The 13854-nt window shown below is 39.4% G+C and overlaps 1 protein-coding gene across 3 annotated transcripts in view; it reads right to left on the bottom strand.

Annotated features, from left to right (window-relative positions):
- The window catches only part of Kpna1 (karyopherin (importin) alpha 1), a 53849-nt gene that overhangs the window by 37660 nt on the left and 2335 nt on the right, over nucleotides 1-13854 (bottom strand). The gene's annotated exons all lie outside the window — the stretch shown is intronic.

The following is a 13854-nucleotide window of genomic DNA, read 5'->3' as shown; positions in this document are numbered from 1 at the left end:
TCTCTCATCACTAAGGAACATTTGGATTGTTTCTACCCTTTGGTTATTATAAATTACACTTTTATAAACATTTATGAAGGTTTTGTACGGATATATTTTCATTGCTTGTGCATATATAGTTATGAGTGGTCTTGTGGGTCACAGTAATTCTATGCTTTAATCCCTTGAAAAACTGCCAACTGCTTTCTGGGGTGGCCTTATCATTTTATATGCCATCAATGAGCTACGATTTTCTACATCCTAGCTAATAAAACTAATTTAACTTCTTTAATTTAATCACCCTAATACATATAAAGTGGTATCTCATGGTTTTGATGTGCAATCTTCTGATGACTAATGAAGTACCGCAGATTTCACAATTATTATCTAAGTATGTATCTCTCAGAGTCTTTATTTCTAAACTGGGTTTCTTGTCTTCTCATTCTTAAAAGCTGTTAAGAGTTTTCTGTTTTTGGGGCTGGTGAGATGGCTCAGTGGGTAAGAGCACCCGACTGCTCTTCTGAAGGTTCGAAGTTCAAATCCCAGCAACCACCCATGATGAGATCTGACTCCCTCTTCTGGAGTGTCTGAAGACAGCTACAGGGTACTTACATATAATAAATAAATAAATCTAAATCTAAAAAAGAGTTTTCTGTTTTTTATACATTACAGGTAAACTTTTTTTAAATTTTTTTTATTTTTTTTAATTGGATATTTATTTCATTTACATTTCCAATGCTATCCCAAAAGTCCCCCACTCTTAAAATCTGAATTTTATGGGGCTGGTGAGATGGCTCAGCAGGTAAGAGCACTGACTGCTCTTCTGAAGGTCCAGAGTTCAAATCCCAGCAACCACATGGTGGCTCACAACCACTCGTAATGAGATTTGATGCCCCTTTCTGGTGCAAATAAAGATAGCTACAGTGTAAAAAAAAAAAAAAAATCTGAATTTTAAGATAGTTTGGCGGTTAAGAGCAGCTGTCGCTCTTGCCAAGGACTTGGATTTGGTTCCCAGCACCTGCGCAGTGACTAGTGTCCACAGTCCCAGCTCCAGCCCATCGGAAGCCCTCTTCTGACTTCCCAGGGCACCAAGCACCCACATGGTCACGCAGACATACATGCAGGCAAAACATTCATACACATAAAGTTTTTATATATTCATTTTAATGAAAGGTCTAATGTATTTCTTTTCTTACTCATACTTTAGCTGTCATATGTAGAAATCCTTAACCTTACATTCCTATGAGTTTTATATGGGTTGTTTCTTAAAGTGGTCCATTTCAAGTTAATGTTTGCACATGATATGCAGTTGAACTTTATTCTTTTGCATGCCTATACAATTTTCCATATGTTATTTGGTGATCTTTCAATGATCTTGGTTGGCACTTGCTATAGAATGCATGCTTGTGACTGCCCAAAATTTGTATAAGAAATCCTAAGTTCCAGTATGAGGTGAGTCCAGTATGATTTGGTCATGATAGCAGACCCCTCAGAAAAGAGATCAATTCCTCTATAAAACACACGCCTAGTTGTGCATGGACAGATAGATCTGTGAGTTGAGGCCAGCCTGGTCTACATACTTTGTTGCAGGACACCAGGGCTACAGAAACTATCTCTGAAAGATGTGACCAGGCTTTACTTGTCCCTCCTGTTGAGTGAAAAGACAGCCATCTATGAACCATGACACAACCTCTTCCAACAGTTAAGTGTGCCAGAACCTTGACCTTGTACTTTCTAGCATCCCACACTATGAGAAATGAATTTCTGTTGCTTGTGAAACATACAGCTGCCTGACAGTACTCTTGCTGGTAATTAGTCTGTCATATATATACAGTTTAGTTTTATGCCTTTCAATTCTATTCAATTGCTCTTTGAATTATCAATACCTTATGTAAGTTTTAGAACAAGGAAGTATATGCATTCCTCCTTGTGTTCTCTTAGAGACTGCCTTGGCCATTACAGATGTCTTGTACTTCCACTTCAATTTTCAGAACCAGTCTGCCAAGTTCTACAAATCAGCTCAGATTTTATCAGAACTGTAATGAATATATAGCTTGTAATGAAGATCAGCTTGGAAGAGTATTGCTACCATAACAAGCTAAATATTCATTTATTAAGCAAGTTAATTTTCTATGTATAGTTTTGATTTTTCTAATAATATTTTTTTAATCTTTATTTCAATGTGTATGTGCCTACTTGTATGTACACCATATACATGCCTAGTGTCTCCGGACACCAGAAGAGGGGGTTGGATGTCCTGGAACTCAAGTTACAGACAATTGTGAGCCACTATGTAAGTGCTGGAAAACAAACCCAGGTCTTCTGCAAGAACAAGTGCTCTGCACTGCTGAGCTATCTCTCCAGCTCCCTATATATAATATTTATACACCATTCTGAGTATAAATTTTATTTCTTTTGCTAAGCATTCCTCAGTATTTTTCTTTTTTCTTTTTCTTTTTTTCCCTAGTGAATCAAATTTTAATTTTATTTTAGGTTTTCCACCAAGCATCTATAGAAATATAACTTATTCTTCTGGGGTTTTGGTTGGTTGGTTTGTTTGTTTGTTTGCTAGTCTGTTTTTGAGACAGTGCTTGAGGTATCCCAAATTGGCCTCAAACTCCACTTCCTAAGGACTGAGATCCTAGGCATGGACCACCACACCCATCTTCAAATGATCCTTACATATTAACCTAAACCATTCTTCAATATTGCTGCATATATTGGTGTTAACAGTATTTCCGTAGGCATACAAGATCTTTGCCTGCAGAGCTCCCTTTACCTATACTTACTAATCTTGATACCTTTACTTCTTAACTCTTCTGGTTAAAGCTGTCAATACAAAGCTGAACATAAATAGGACACAGACATTCAAGGAAGGCAGTCATTAAGCATGACTGCCTACAAAGTATTTTTTTAAAGGTTTTTCTTTTAACTTACACATACTGTGTTATTGTGTTTGTGTGAGTGTATGTTATGGTACTTGGATGCCCAAAGTCCAGACAAGGGCATCAAAACCCCAAAAGCTAGAGTTTTGAGTACTGGGACCTAAACTAAGGTCCTCTGGAAGTGCTCTTATGTTTTAGTGTGAGCTCAGCCATGTCTCCAGCCCAGGAAGTGTTCTTAAGCACGACAGCCTCTGCTTCCCATGGACGTGCTCTACTGCATTGAGAAGCACCTTTCTATTCCTACACCGCGTTCCACTGCTGAAGGAATCTGGATTGTTTGCTTGTTGTTTCGAAACAGGGTTTCTCTGTGTAGCCCTGGCTGTCCTGGAACTCACTCTGTAGACCAGGCTGGACTCAAACTCAGAAATCCACCTGCCTCTGCCTCCCAAGTGCTGGGAGCCATCACGCCCGGTTTGTTTTTTGTTTTTTGTTTTTTTTAATTTGGATTTTTGTCAAGTGCTTTTTCTACATCTACTGAGATGTACTTTTTGGTTTTATTTTACTAACATACTACACTAGCATGTGTTAGACTTTAAACCATTCCTGCATCTCTAAGAAAGAAAATCCCACTTGGTGTTAAGTCTTTTTCACTGTTGGACTCCATTTGTCCTCCCTCTGTTGAGAATTGTGTTCAATTATGATACTGGCCTGTAGTTTTCTTATGACTACCTTATCTGGCTTTGGTATAAGAGTTTAGTATGGTCTTTATAAAATGAAAGGCTTTGTAAAGATTTAGTACTGAGTCTTCAGATGTCTGGTAGAATTAGGAGTGAATCCAGAAGACCTAAGCTTTTCTCTGTGAGCAGCTTTTCTATAGCTCCACACCTTTTATGCTTTCATCTAGCCTTTGTTGTGATACAACTGCTGATCATATTTTTATAATCCCTTTAAAGGTAGCTAGCTAGTAATGTCCCCAACTTTGCTTCAGTTTTTTTATACAGTAACCACCCCCCTTCCCATGGTTTTGCTTTCCCAAGTTTCAGACACCATAATCAACCACAATCTGAATCTAGAAAATTCTAGAAATAAGAAATTCATACGCTTTACACTGTTCAATCATTCTCATTGTTGTTCAAATCTCACACCATCTCACTCAATATTGTCAGATGAGTAAATCACTGCTTTGTCCAGTATATATGGGTATAATGCTATATTCATTACCTACTTGTTAGTAACGAAACATTTTGGTCATCACATCAACTGTTGGTATACTGGTTCAGTATTACCCAGTTTCAAATGCCCATTGAAGGAAAAAGAATGTCACCCCACAAGGCCAGGGAGGAACACTATACCTGATTTACAGTTTATTTCCTCACTGACCTACTACCTAATAGTTCTGTCCACTACTGAAAGTCTAGTAATGAAGTATCCTCACTCTGTAATTTTTCAGTTATCCTTTCATTTATCTCTCTCTCTCTCTCTCATCCTTTCATTTCTTTCTCTCTCCCCCCCTCTCTCTCTCTCCTCTCTCTCTCTCTCTCTCTCACACACACACACACACACACACACCTCTTTACTATAGACCTAGTAAGACCTTGTCTTTGTTGGGGTCGGGTGGGGCCGGGGGGTGTACAGCTAAGGAGATGATTCAGTGTTTAAGAATGCATCCTACTCTTACAGAGGATCCCAGAACCCATGTCAGATGGATCACAACCACCTATAATTTCAGTTCCAGGCTATCTGACAACCCTGGCCACCACTGCAAGCATCTACACAGACAGATGCCCCAGAGACTTGTGATCCCAGAACTTGGGAGGCAAGATCAAGATTTCAAGGTCACCCTCAGCTACATAGCAAGTTCAATACCAGTCTGTGCTACAAAAACAGAGCCTGCTCCAAAACAAATTTTTCCAATTAAATTTCTAAAAGTAACTATTTAGTCATTCTTTTTCCTAAAGAAAAATGCTAACTTTAGCTGAGTAGAAATCTTTTAAAAATCCTAAAGACAAAAAAGTCAGAACTTGTTTGTAGGCAGTAATAAAGACTGTACAATGTGTGGCACACACCTTTAATCACACTCAAGAGGCAGAGGCAGGCAGATCTCTGGCCTGCCTGGTCTACAGAGTGAGCTCCAGTACAGCTTGGTCTATACAGAGAATCTCTGACTCAGGAAACAAAAAGCATACCTATAATGCCTTTGCCACTGCTTTGAGTAACAGCTCTACTCTCTGCCAATCTATATCCAAAACTCACTGTCTAAAGATGCTATTTTTATTTTATTCAAACATTATATACTTCCAGCATGCTAAGTCAGCCTATCCCTCCTGTAAACCTAAAACATATCCTAAATGGGCTAAACATTTAATAGCTACAATACCAATAATGGGACACCACGAAATACATTTTTAATGCATATTGATATTTTATCTGCATATATGTCTGAATATCTATCATATGTCTGCTTGGTGCTCACAGAGAAAAGAGGGCACTGAATCCATCCCCTGGGACTGCAGTAATAGATAGTTGTGAGGCATCATGTAGGTGCTGGGAATTGAATCCTCATGCTCTGCAAGAACAGCCAGGGCTGAGCCATCTCTCTAGCCTCCAAATGCAAACTCTAATTACATTATAAGAAATGACATACCATCTTATTAGAAAATATTTGACTTTAACATGGAAAACTAAAACTATAAGAATGCACTGCTACAAAATCAGAAAGACTTGAGTTACATATAAACCCTAAGAAGTATGAAGCATATATAGACTTCTAAAGAGTTGTAGGTTCCTAATAATGCTGAGTGTAGAGAACTATGAAGCTGAACACCTGCAAATGCAGAACACACAAGATGATTAATACTACCCACCAATCAGGGAGCTTCACAAGGCCTTCAGGTACCTCTTAAGATACAGAAGCTAAAAACTAGGCTGCCAATTGAAAGACACTGAAATCATCAGACTGTTTCACCTGTTCTCTGAAGCTCAATCAAGCCATCCTCCTAACCCCTGCAGATGCTTTCAGCGAAACTAAACTACAAAGTCCGAAACACTGCTTTTCAGTGCAAGCTGAATAAGCCACATCCACAAAGCTTCAAATTTGGTTTTGGCACTACATTCTAAAGTGAACAGATGGGAAGTCTCAATAGAGAAATACAAGAATGGAAACATAAGAAATAAGAGAACAAAAGAAAATGTTACCATCCACGCACACACAACCCATAATTAATATTCTCAAAAGGGGACTGGAGAGTTTCCCCAGTGATTAAGAGCACTTGCTGCTCTTACCCAGGACCTGACTTTGGTTCCCAGCATTCATGTCAGACAGTTCTCCACTTCTAACTGCAGCTCCATCCAGGAGCTCCAACATTCTCTTCTGGCCTCTGAGGGCATTTCACACACATATGCGCTCGCTCTCTCTCTCTCTCTCTCTCTCTCTCTCTCTCTCTCACTCACACACACACACACACACACACTGGTTTTTTCTTTTTTAAATCTTAAAGATTAAATACCAAGAACAAAACTAACAGAAAGATGATATACATCTTTTTTGAGTTTAAAATCAACAGACCATTAAAATACAATGTCTTCCTCTCTGAATGGTGCTACATGCCTGCAATCCCATTTGCTGGAACAGGGGAAGGCAAAATCAACCCCTAGTTTGAGGCCAGTCTAGGTTAAACAACAAATCTCACATCCACAAGGAATTTCAACAAATCAGAAGGCAAACAAGGAACAGCCAAAAACAAAAGGCACAATTAAAAACAAAACTAAATGGATGAAAAATCTGCTCAAATTCATCAGCTGTAGGCATTTTTTTAATTAGTGATTGAGTGGGAGGGACCAGCCCACTGTGGGTGGAAGAAACTCCTAGGATGTTGGTCCTGTGTTCTGTAAGAAAGCAGGCTGAGCAAGCCATGAGAAGCAAGGCAGTAAGCAGCACCCTCCATGGCCTCTGCATCATCAGTTCCTGTCTCCAGGTTCCAGCCATGTGTGAGTTCCTGTCCTTCCTTCAATGAACTGTGATATGGACATGTAAGCTAAATAACTGCTTTCTTCCTTTTGGTCATGGTGTTTCATCACTGCAATATTAACCCTAGCTAGGACAAATGGCAAATGCTCTTAACGTCTTTGCCATCTCTCCAGTGCCTGCTGCAATGTTTTACTAAACATATAAAATCTTCTGCTTTTACAGGAAATATGATTTATTTTAGAAAACAAAGACTTGTAATATTTTTATGTAGTGCATCCTGAGCAGATATTAAGACAATGTATCTCTGCACTGTATCAGAAGGCTTGATTTTTAAATTTGCTATGTAAGTCAAAAAGAAAAATTCTTCACCTTGAATTTTGGCTTGGTAGAATCAGGACAGAATTTCCAAGCACTTCTGAAAAAACTATCAGCATAGTGCTACCGTTTTGTACTAGGTATTTACATGAATAATAGTCTCCACACTATTAATTATAAAATCAAAATAATCAAGCCAGCGCGGTGGCGCACGCCTTTAATCCCAGCACTCGGAAGGCAGAGGCAGGTGGATTTCTGAGTTTGAGTCCAGCCTGGTCTACAGAGTGAGTTCCAGGACAGCCAGGGCTATACAGAGAAACCCTGTCTAGAAAAAAAAGAAAAAAAAATGCTGAAGATGTTCTACACCTTACAACATCAAACATTCGGCCAAGATTTAATATTTCATATAAAAATAAACACACAACCGACTCATACAAATTTGCTTTAGTATTTAATAAATGGTAAAAGTATATTTATGTCAAAGAATCATTTTAAAATAATTTCTGGGGGCTGGAGAGATGGCTCAGTGGTTAAGAGCACTGACTGATCTTCCAGAGGTCCTGAGTTCGATTCTAAGCAACCACAAGATGGCCCACAACCTAATGAGATCTGATGCCCTCTTCTGGTGCATCTGAAGACAGCTACAGTGTACTCATATACATAAAATGAATAAATCTTTAGAAAAAATTAAATAATTTCTTTGTGATTTATTATTAGAAAATGCCTGATCTGTCTTCCTTTTTGTATTATACCTACATACTTTGACTGCATAAAAATTTCTTGGGCAGGCCAGGCGTGGTGGCACACACCTTTGATCCCAGCACTCAGGAGGCAGAGGCAGGTGGATTTCTGAGTTTGAGGCCAGCCTGGTCTACAAAGTGAGTTCCAGGACAGCCAGGGCTACACAGAGAAACCCTGTCTCGAAAAACAAACAAACAAAAAATTTCTTGATCAAAAATGGTCTCTACCGGAGTTATACACATACACCTTGATATATATTTTACAACTGTGACTATTCACAGCTGAACCACAATGAGTACTATGATTCCACAATGCTACAGCCAAGAATAAAAGTGGGGCTCAGGAATTCAAGGCAGATAATTTAAAGTGTCCTGTATAATCTGGCATGTCAAAGTTGAGATGCAATCAACTTTAAAAATTCTTCTTACCTAAGGGACAAGAAATAATAAGTTTTCCAAACCTCGGAGATAAGATAAATTTCCAGTTTTTAAAGGTCCATAAAATGCTTTTTAAAAAAAAGATTTGGGGCTGGTGAGATGGCTCAGTGGGTAAGAGCACCCGACTGCTCTTCCGAAGGTCCAGAGTTCAAATCCCAGCAACCACATGGTGGCTCACAACCATCTGTAACAAGATCTGACTCCCTCTTCTGGTGTGTCTGAAGATAGCTACAGTGTACTTACTATAATAATAAATAAAAAATCTTTAAAAAAAAAAAAAAAAAAAAAAAAAGATTTATGTAAACATGTGGATGTTTTCTCTGCATAGACATTTGTACCCAAGAAGATGGTATCAGATCTTAAAGACTGCATTGACAGAGTTGTGAGCCACTATATGGGTGCTGGGAATTAAACTCAGGACCTCTGGAAGAACAGCCAATATTCTTAATCACTAAACCACCTCTCCAGCCCTGGAATGCTCTTTTAAAAAAAGAGGAAAGAAAAGAAAAAAGTAGGAGGGAAGGGGCTGATGAAAACATAACTCAGTTCTTGTCTACCATGTTGGGGTTCCAACATTACGAAAAACCTTCAGGTGCTGGAAAGACAGCACAGGGATTTGGAACACTGATTGCTCTTCCAGAGGAACTGGGATCAATTCTCAGTACCCTCTTCAGATGGCTCACAACTCTCTAACTCTAGTTCCAGAGAATATGACTCCCTCTTCTAGCCTCTAGGGGTACCAGGTACTACACAGACATACACGTAGACAAAGAAGCACCCATACACATAAAAATAAAATTGAAAAGACACTGGAGAGATGGCTCAATGATTAAGAGCATTTGACTGCTATTGTAAAGGTCCCGAGTTCAATTCTTAGCAACCATATGGTGGCTCACAACCATATGTGATCTGATGCTCTCTTCTGGCCGAGATGAAGCTACAGCACTCATATACTAGTATACATAAAATATGAATAAATAAATTTTTTTTTTTTTTTTGCTTTTTTCGAGACAGGGTTTCTCTGTGTAGCCTTAGCTGTCCTGGAACTCACTCTGTATACCAGGCTGGCCTCGAACTCCAGAAATCCGCCTGCCTCTGCCTCCCAAGTGCTGGGATTAAAGGCGTGCGCCACCACGCCCGGCTTGAATAAATAAATTTTAAAAACAAACAAAAAACTGACACACACACACACAGAGTGTATGAAATGTCAAAGGTTAAAAGTAGTATCCTAAAAGTTTTGGGACATTGAGAAAAGGGGGAAACTAAACCTCAAAACTGGGAGGTTGGGGAGATATTTTCAAGCATGAAAACTTGAACTTGGATTCTTAGCACTCAGGTAAAGGCCAGATATGAAACACAAATCAGTAAGCCCAGGGCTGAGGTAGAGTGATTCTGTCCCAATGTTTGGCTCCTGGTCCAGCAAGAGACGCTACCTTTAAATACGATTGAGGGCTGGGGCAGTTAAGAATGTGCTCTGCAAAGGGCACAAGTTCAGTTCCCAGCATCCACATACAACATTGCACAACTGCCTGAGACGACTACGACAAGGACTGCAAAGTCTCAGGAAACTACCACCTGTTCTCACATGCAAATACCTAAAAAGACTCACACATAATTTAAAAAAAAAAAAAAAAGTGGGCTGCAGAGATGGCTCAGTGGTTAAGAGCACCACTGCTCGTCCAGAGGTCCTGAGTTCAATTCCCAGCAACCACATGGTGGCTCACAACCATCTGTAATAGGATCAGAAGCCCTCTTCTGGTGTGTCTGAAAAGAGCAACAGCATACACATATACATTAAATAATTTTTTTATAAAAGAACATATTCCAAAGAAATTAATAAAGAAAAAACAGGGAGAAAACATAAGGACGACATACAGAAACATCCCTAGACAAAAAAACACCAATCCAGACTGGGTTAAAAAATAAAGGAGCAACAACTTTTTGGAGCACACCTCTAGTCCCTCCCAACACTTGGAAATGAGAGGCAGAGAACCTTGAGTTCCAGGACAGCCTGGGCTTAATAGTGAGACTACCTACCTCAAAAAGCTAAAAACAAAGGATAATGATTCCAAGAAAGAGCTCAAGAAATGAAGCCACTCTACACCCCAAAACATACTAACTCCTATCAACTGGTTAGTGGCAGGAAATTATCTCATAGTTAGTCTATATGGTTTGGCTGTATTTACAGTTGTATTAACAGATCCTATGATAACTACATTGGCAAGGGATAGACAGTGTAAGTTTAGGTGAAGCTGGTAATATAACACCAAGGAATATTTTTTTCTGAGGAAAATCAACACGAAAACTATTCAAGCAAGAAATAATCCAGAGCCTGGCATGGATACAGACACCTTTAGTCCCAGCGCTTGGGAAACAGAGGCAGGTAAGCAGATTTCTGAGTTGGAGGCCAGCCTGGTCTACAAAATAAGTTCCAGGACAGCCAGGACTACACCTGTCTCAAAAAAAAGAAAAAGAAAAGAGGGGAGGGGGAGGGGGAGGAGAGGAGAGGAAGCAAGCCAGGCTTGGTGATGCACATCCTTGAGTGAGCCCAGCACTCTAGGTTGCAAAGACAGGTGGATCCAGGTCTGTGACTATGAAGCCAGCCTGATCTACATAGCAAGTTCCAGGCAGCTAGGACTACAAAGTAAGACCATTAAAGATAATTAATAATAATAACAATAACAACAACAATAATAATAGCAATAGGGGTTAGGGCTATAACTCAGTGGTAGCTCATGTGCCTCAGCATGCCTAAAGACATTCATTTAAGCCCCAGAAATAAAAGAAGGAAAAAAAAAAAGAGAAGGGGGTGAGAGGAACAATAAAACTAGGCAACACTTAACAGAAAAAAATAGCACATAAAAGTAGAGACTGGAACAGGGGTGGTAGCTTTTTCTTGTTATCCTATTTTAAAATTGAGGTAAATTTAATGGTCATAAAATAAGGAACTTAAGACAATCTCTTAGCTGTAAATAAGCTCGGACTCTAGTCTACTCTAGTGTAAAGACTGAACTGCTGATAAAGCCAAGCTTTAAAGATTGGTATAAACATATTAAAACAGCCTTACAGCTTGAATCTTGGCCCACCACTTACTGTGAAGTGGGACAAGTTACCTAAACAGACAGTAAGACAATCTCCTTCTCAGAGTGATTTTGCAAGGATATCTGATGTACACAAGGTTGACCCAGAATGAATTTTACTACTTTCTGTGAGTCTATTCCTCAGCGAGAAGCCCTCATCCTGACCCCAAGCTGTCTTGTTGGTCACAAAGCATAAGAGACATGGACAACTCAGCACATATCCTTATTCGTGCTGGAAAACTATTCATGATGAGCAAGCAGACTTATCTTTGTATATGAAGGGCAGCATTATTCTTGTCATATGAAGAGGATTATCCCCATTATCCACATTCTGGATTATTGCCAGCTCTCAAAAATTATTCCAATTAGTCTACAACATTGGGGCAGAATAAGGTTTTTTTTTTTTCATCAGTCCTCATTTCCACATTTTCAGTGGACAACTTCACAATCCTAACACAAGTCCTATCTGTACTGCATTAAGGGAAGAGAAAAAAATCAGCTCAATTCAGCTAAATGAATTGTTACAGCCAATGTTTTCTTCGTTTATTGCACCTAAATTCACAAGCCCCACAAAGTACAAAGATAACAAAACAAAAACAAGAATATTAAAGGATTATTTTTATCAGTAAGTCAGTTGCTGAACCAATAAAAGGTCTTCCTTTTGGTTTGATTTATGTAAGCCAAGTGGGCCTACTTTGTGCAGAGGATAACTCTGAACTTCTGATTTCCTATCTCCTTCCCAAATGCTAGAGCTAATCCTAGGGATGAAAGGATATAATCCTACTCTCCATTCATGGGAAAGATAAAATGATAAAATAATTGAAAGCAACAAAATATCTCAGAAAAATGACTACTGGTATAAAACAATTTTTGACACAGTAGAAACTGAAGAAAATTACAAATATTGAACCCACTGAGCCTACCAGTCAACACAGAAACAATACTGCTTACAAAAAAACATTAGTTTAATACAAGAGATCCTGCATTTAAGGGAGAGGGGAGGGAAGAGGCAATGACTGGAGGGGGTAGCTCAATAAAGAGACTTCGCTGCTCTTCCAGAGGACCCAAATTTGATCCCCAGAATTCATGTTGGACAGCTGACAATTGCTTGTAATTCCAGCTCCATGGGATCCAACACAACCCTCTTCAGGCCACCTCCACAGGCAACCCCACACATGCAGCATACACTCATATGCACATAATTATTTTTTAAAAGAGAAAGCCAAGGCTGGGGAGATTTCTCAGTGGGTAAGAGCTCTTGCTGGCAAAGGATGAAGATATGAGTTTCACTCCCAATATCCAAATTAAAAAAAATAGGGGTATGGATGTACATGATGTAAACCCAGTATTGGTGAGCAAAGATATGCAGACCTCTGCTCAACTGCCTGACAGCCAGCTTAGCTGACAAGCCACAAGCTTCAGATTCAAGAGGCCCTTTCTCAAAGCAAGCAGGAAAGATTAATACAGGAAGATGCCCAAAGTCCTTCTCCAACTTCCACATTCACAGACATGAGCACAGGAACCTAGACAGTCATATGCTTGCAACCCTCATGTATATACCCCACATACACACAAAAAGAGCCTACCACTAGAAACAAAGTTTTTTATTTTGTTTTTGGTTTTTTGTGGTTCCCTTTGGTATGTGTCATGTCTAGTTAAAGATGTGTAACATTTCATGACAACATCCAAAAAGCATATAATGCAAGGACTGGAGAAATAATCCTGCAACAAAGAACTAACCTAGTATGTATAAGACCAAGAAATGGATCCCTGGCACCACAAAAATAAAAACAGCATAATTGCCTGGCAGAGGAGGACACACCTTTAATGCCAAAACTTGAGTTCCAAGACGGCCAAGTCTACATAAAGAGACCCTAACAAAAAAAAAAAAAAAAAAAGTATAATCCAAGTGTAGGTAATATCTTTATTCTCTTTACTTGACCATAGGTTTTCTAGGTCTGATTTTGTAGACCTTTTGGGAGGGTTAACTACAGGCCTCTGGCATGCTATACTCCTGCAGGTTTTGCTTTCTTGTTTTGTGACAGGGTAAAGTTCTAGGCTAGCTTCAAAACTCAGGATCTTCTGGCCTCTGTCTGTGCTAGGATTATAGGAACTAGCTACTATCTCTTACAATGCATTTTGAGACAGGGTTTCTCTGTATAACCCTGGTTGTCCTGGAACTCACTTTGCAGACCAGGATGGCCTCGAACTCAGAAATCCGCCTGCCTCTGCCTCCCAAGTACCGGGACTAAAGGCGTGCGCCACCACACCGGGCTTTACAATGCATTTTTATCAGCAAATATTTTTTTCCCTAGAACAAAGTCTTCTTCTAGAGGTTTCTGGACTAGAAAGATGGTTCAGCTGTTAAGAGCACTTGCTGTTCTTGCAGAAGACAGGTTTGGTTCCTGGTACCCAAACTCAAACCATCTTCAACTCCACTTTTAGAGACT

The sequence above is a fragment of the Mus musculus genome, chromosome 16 (genome assembly GCF_000001635.26).
Source record: "Mus musculus strain C57BL/6J chromosome 16, GRCm38.p6 C57BL/6J".
Lineage (NCBI taxonomy): Eukaryota > Metazoa > Chordata > Mammalia > Rodentia > Muridae > Mus > Mus musculus.
Note: the sequence above shows the minus strand (reverse complement) of the source record. Positions and strands in the feature narration are given on the sequence as shown.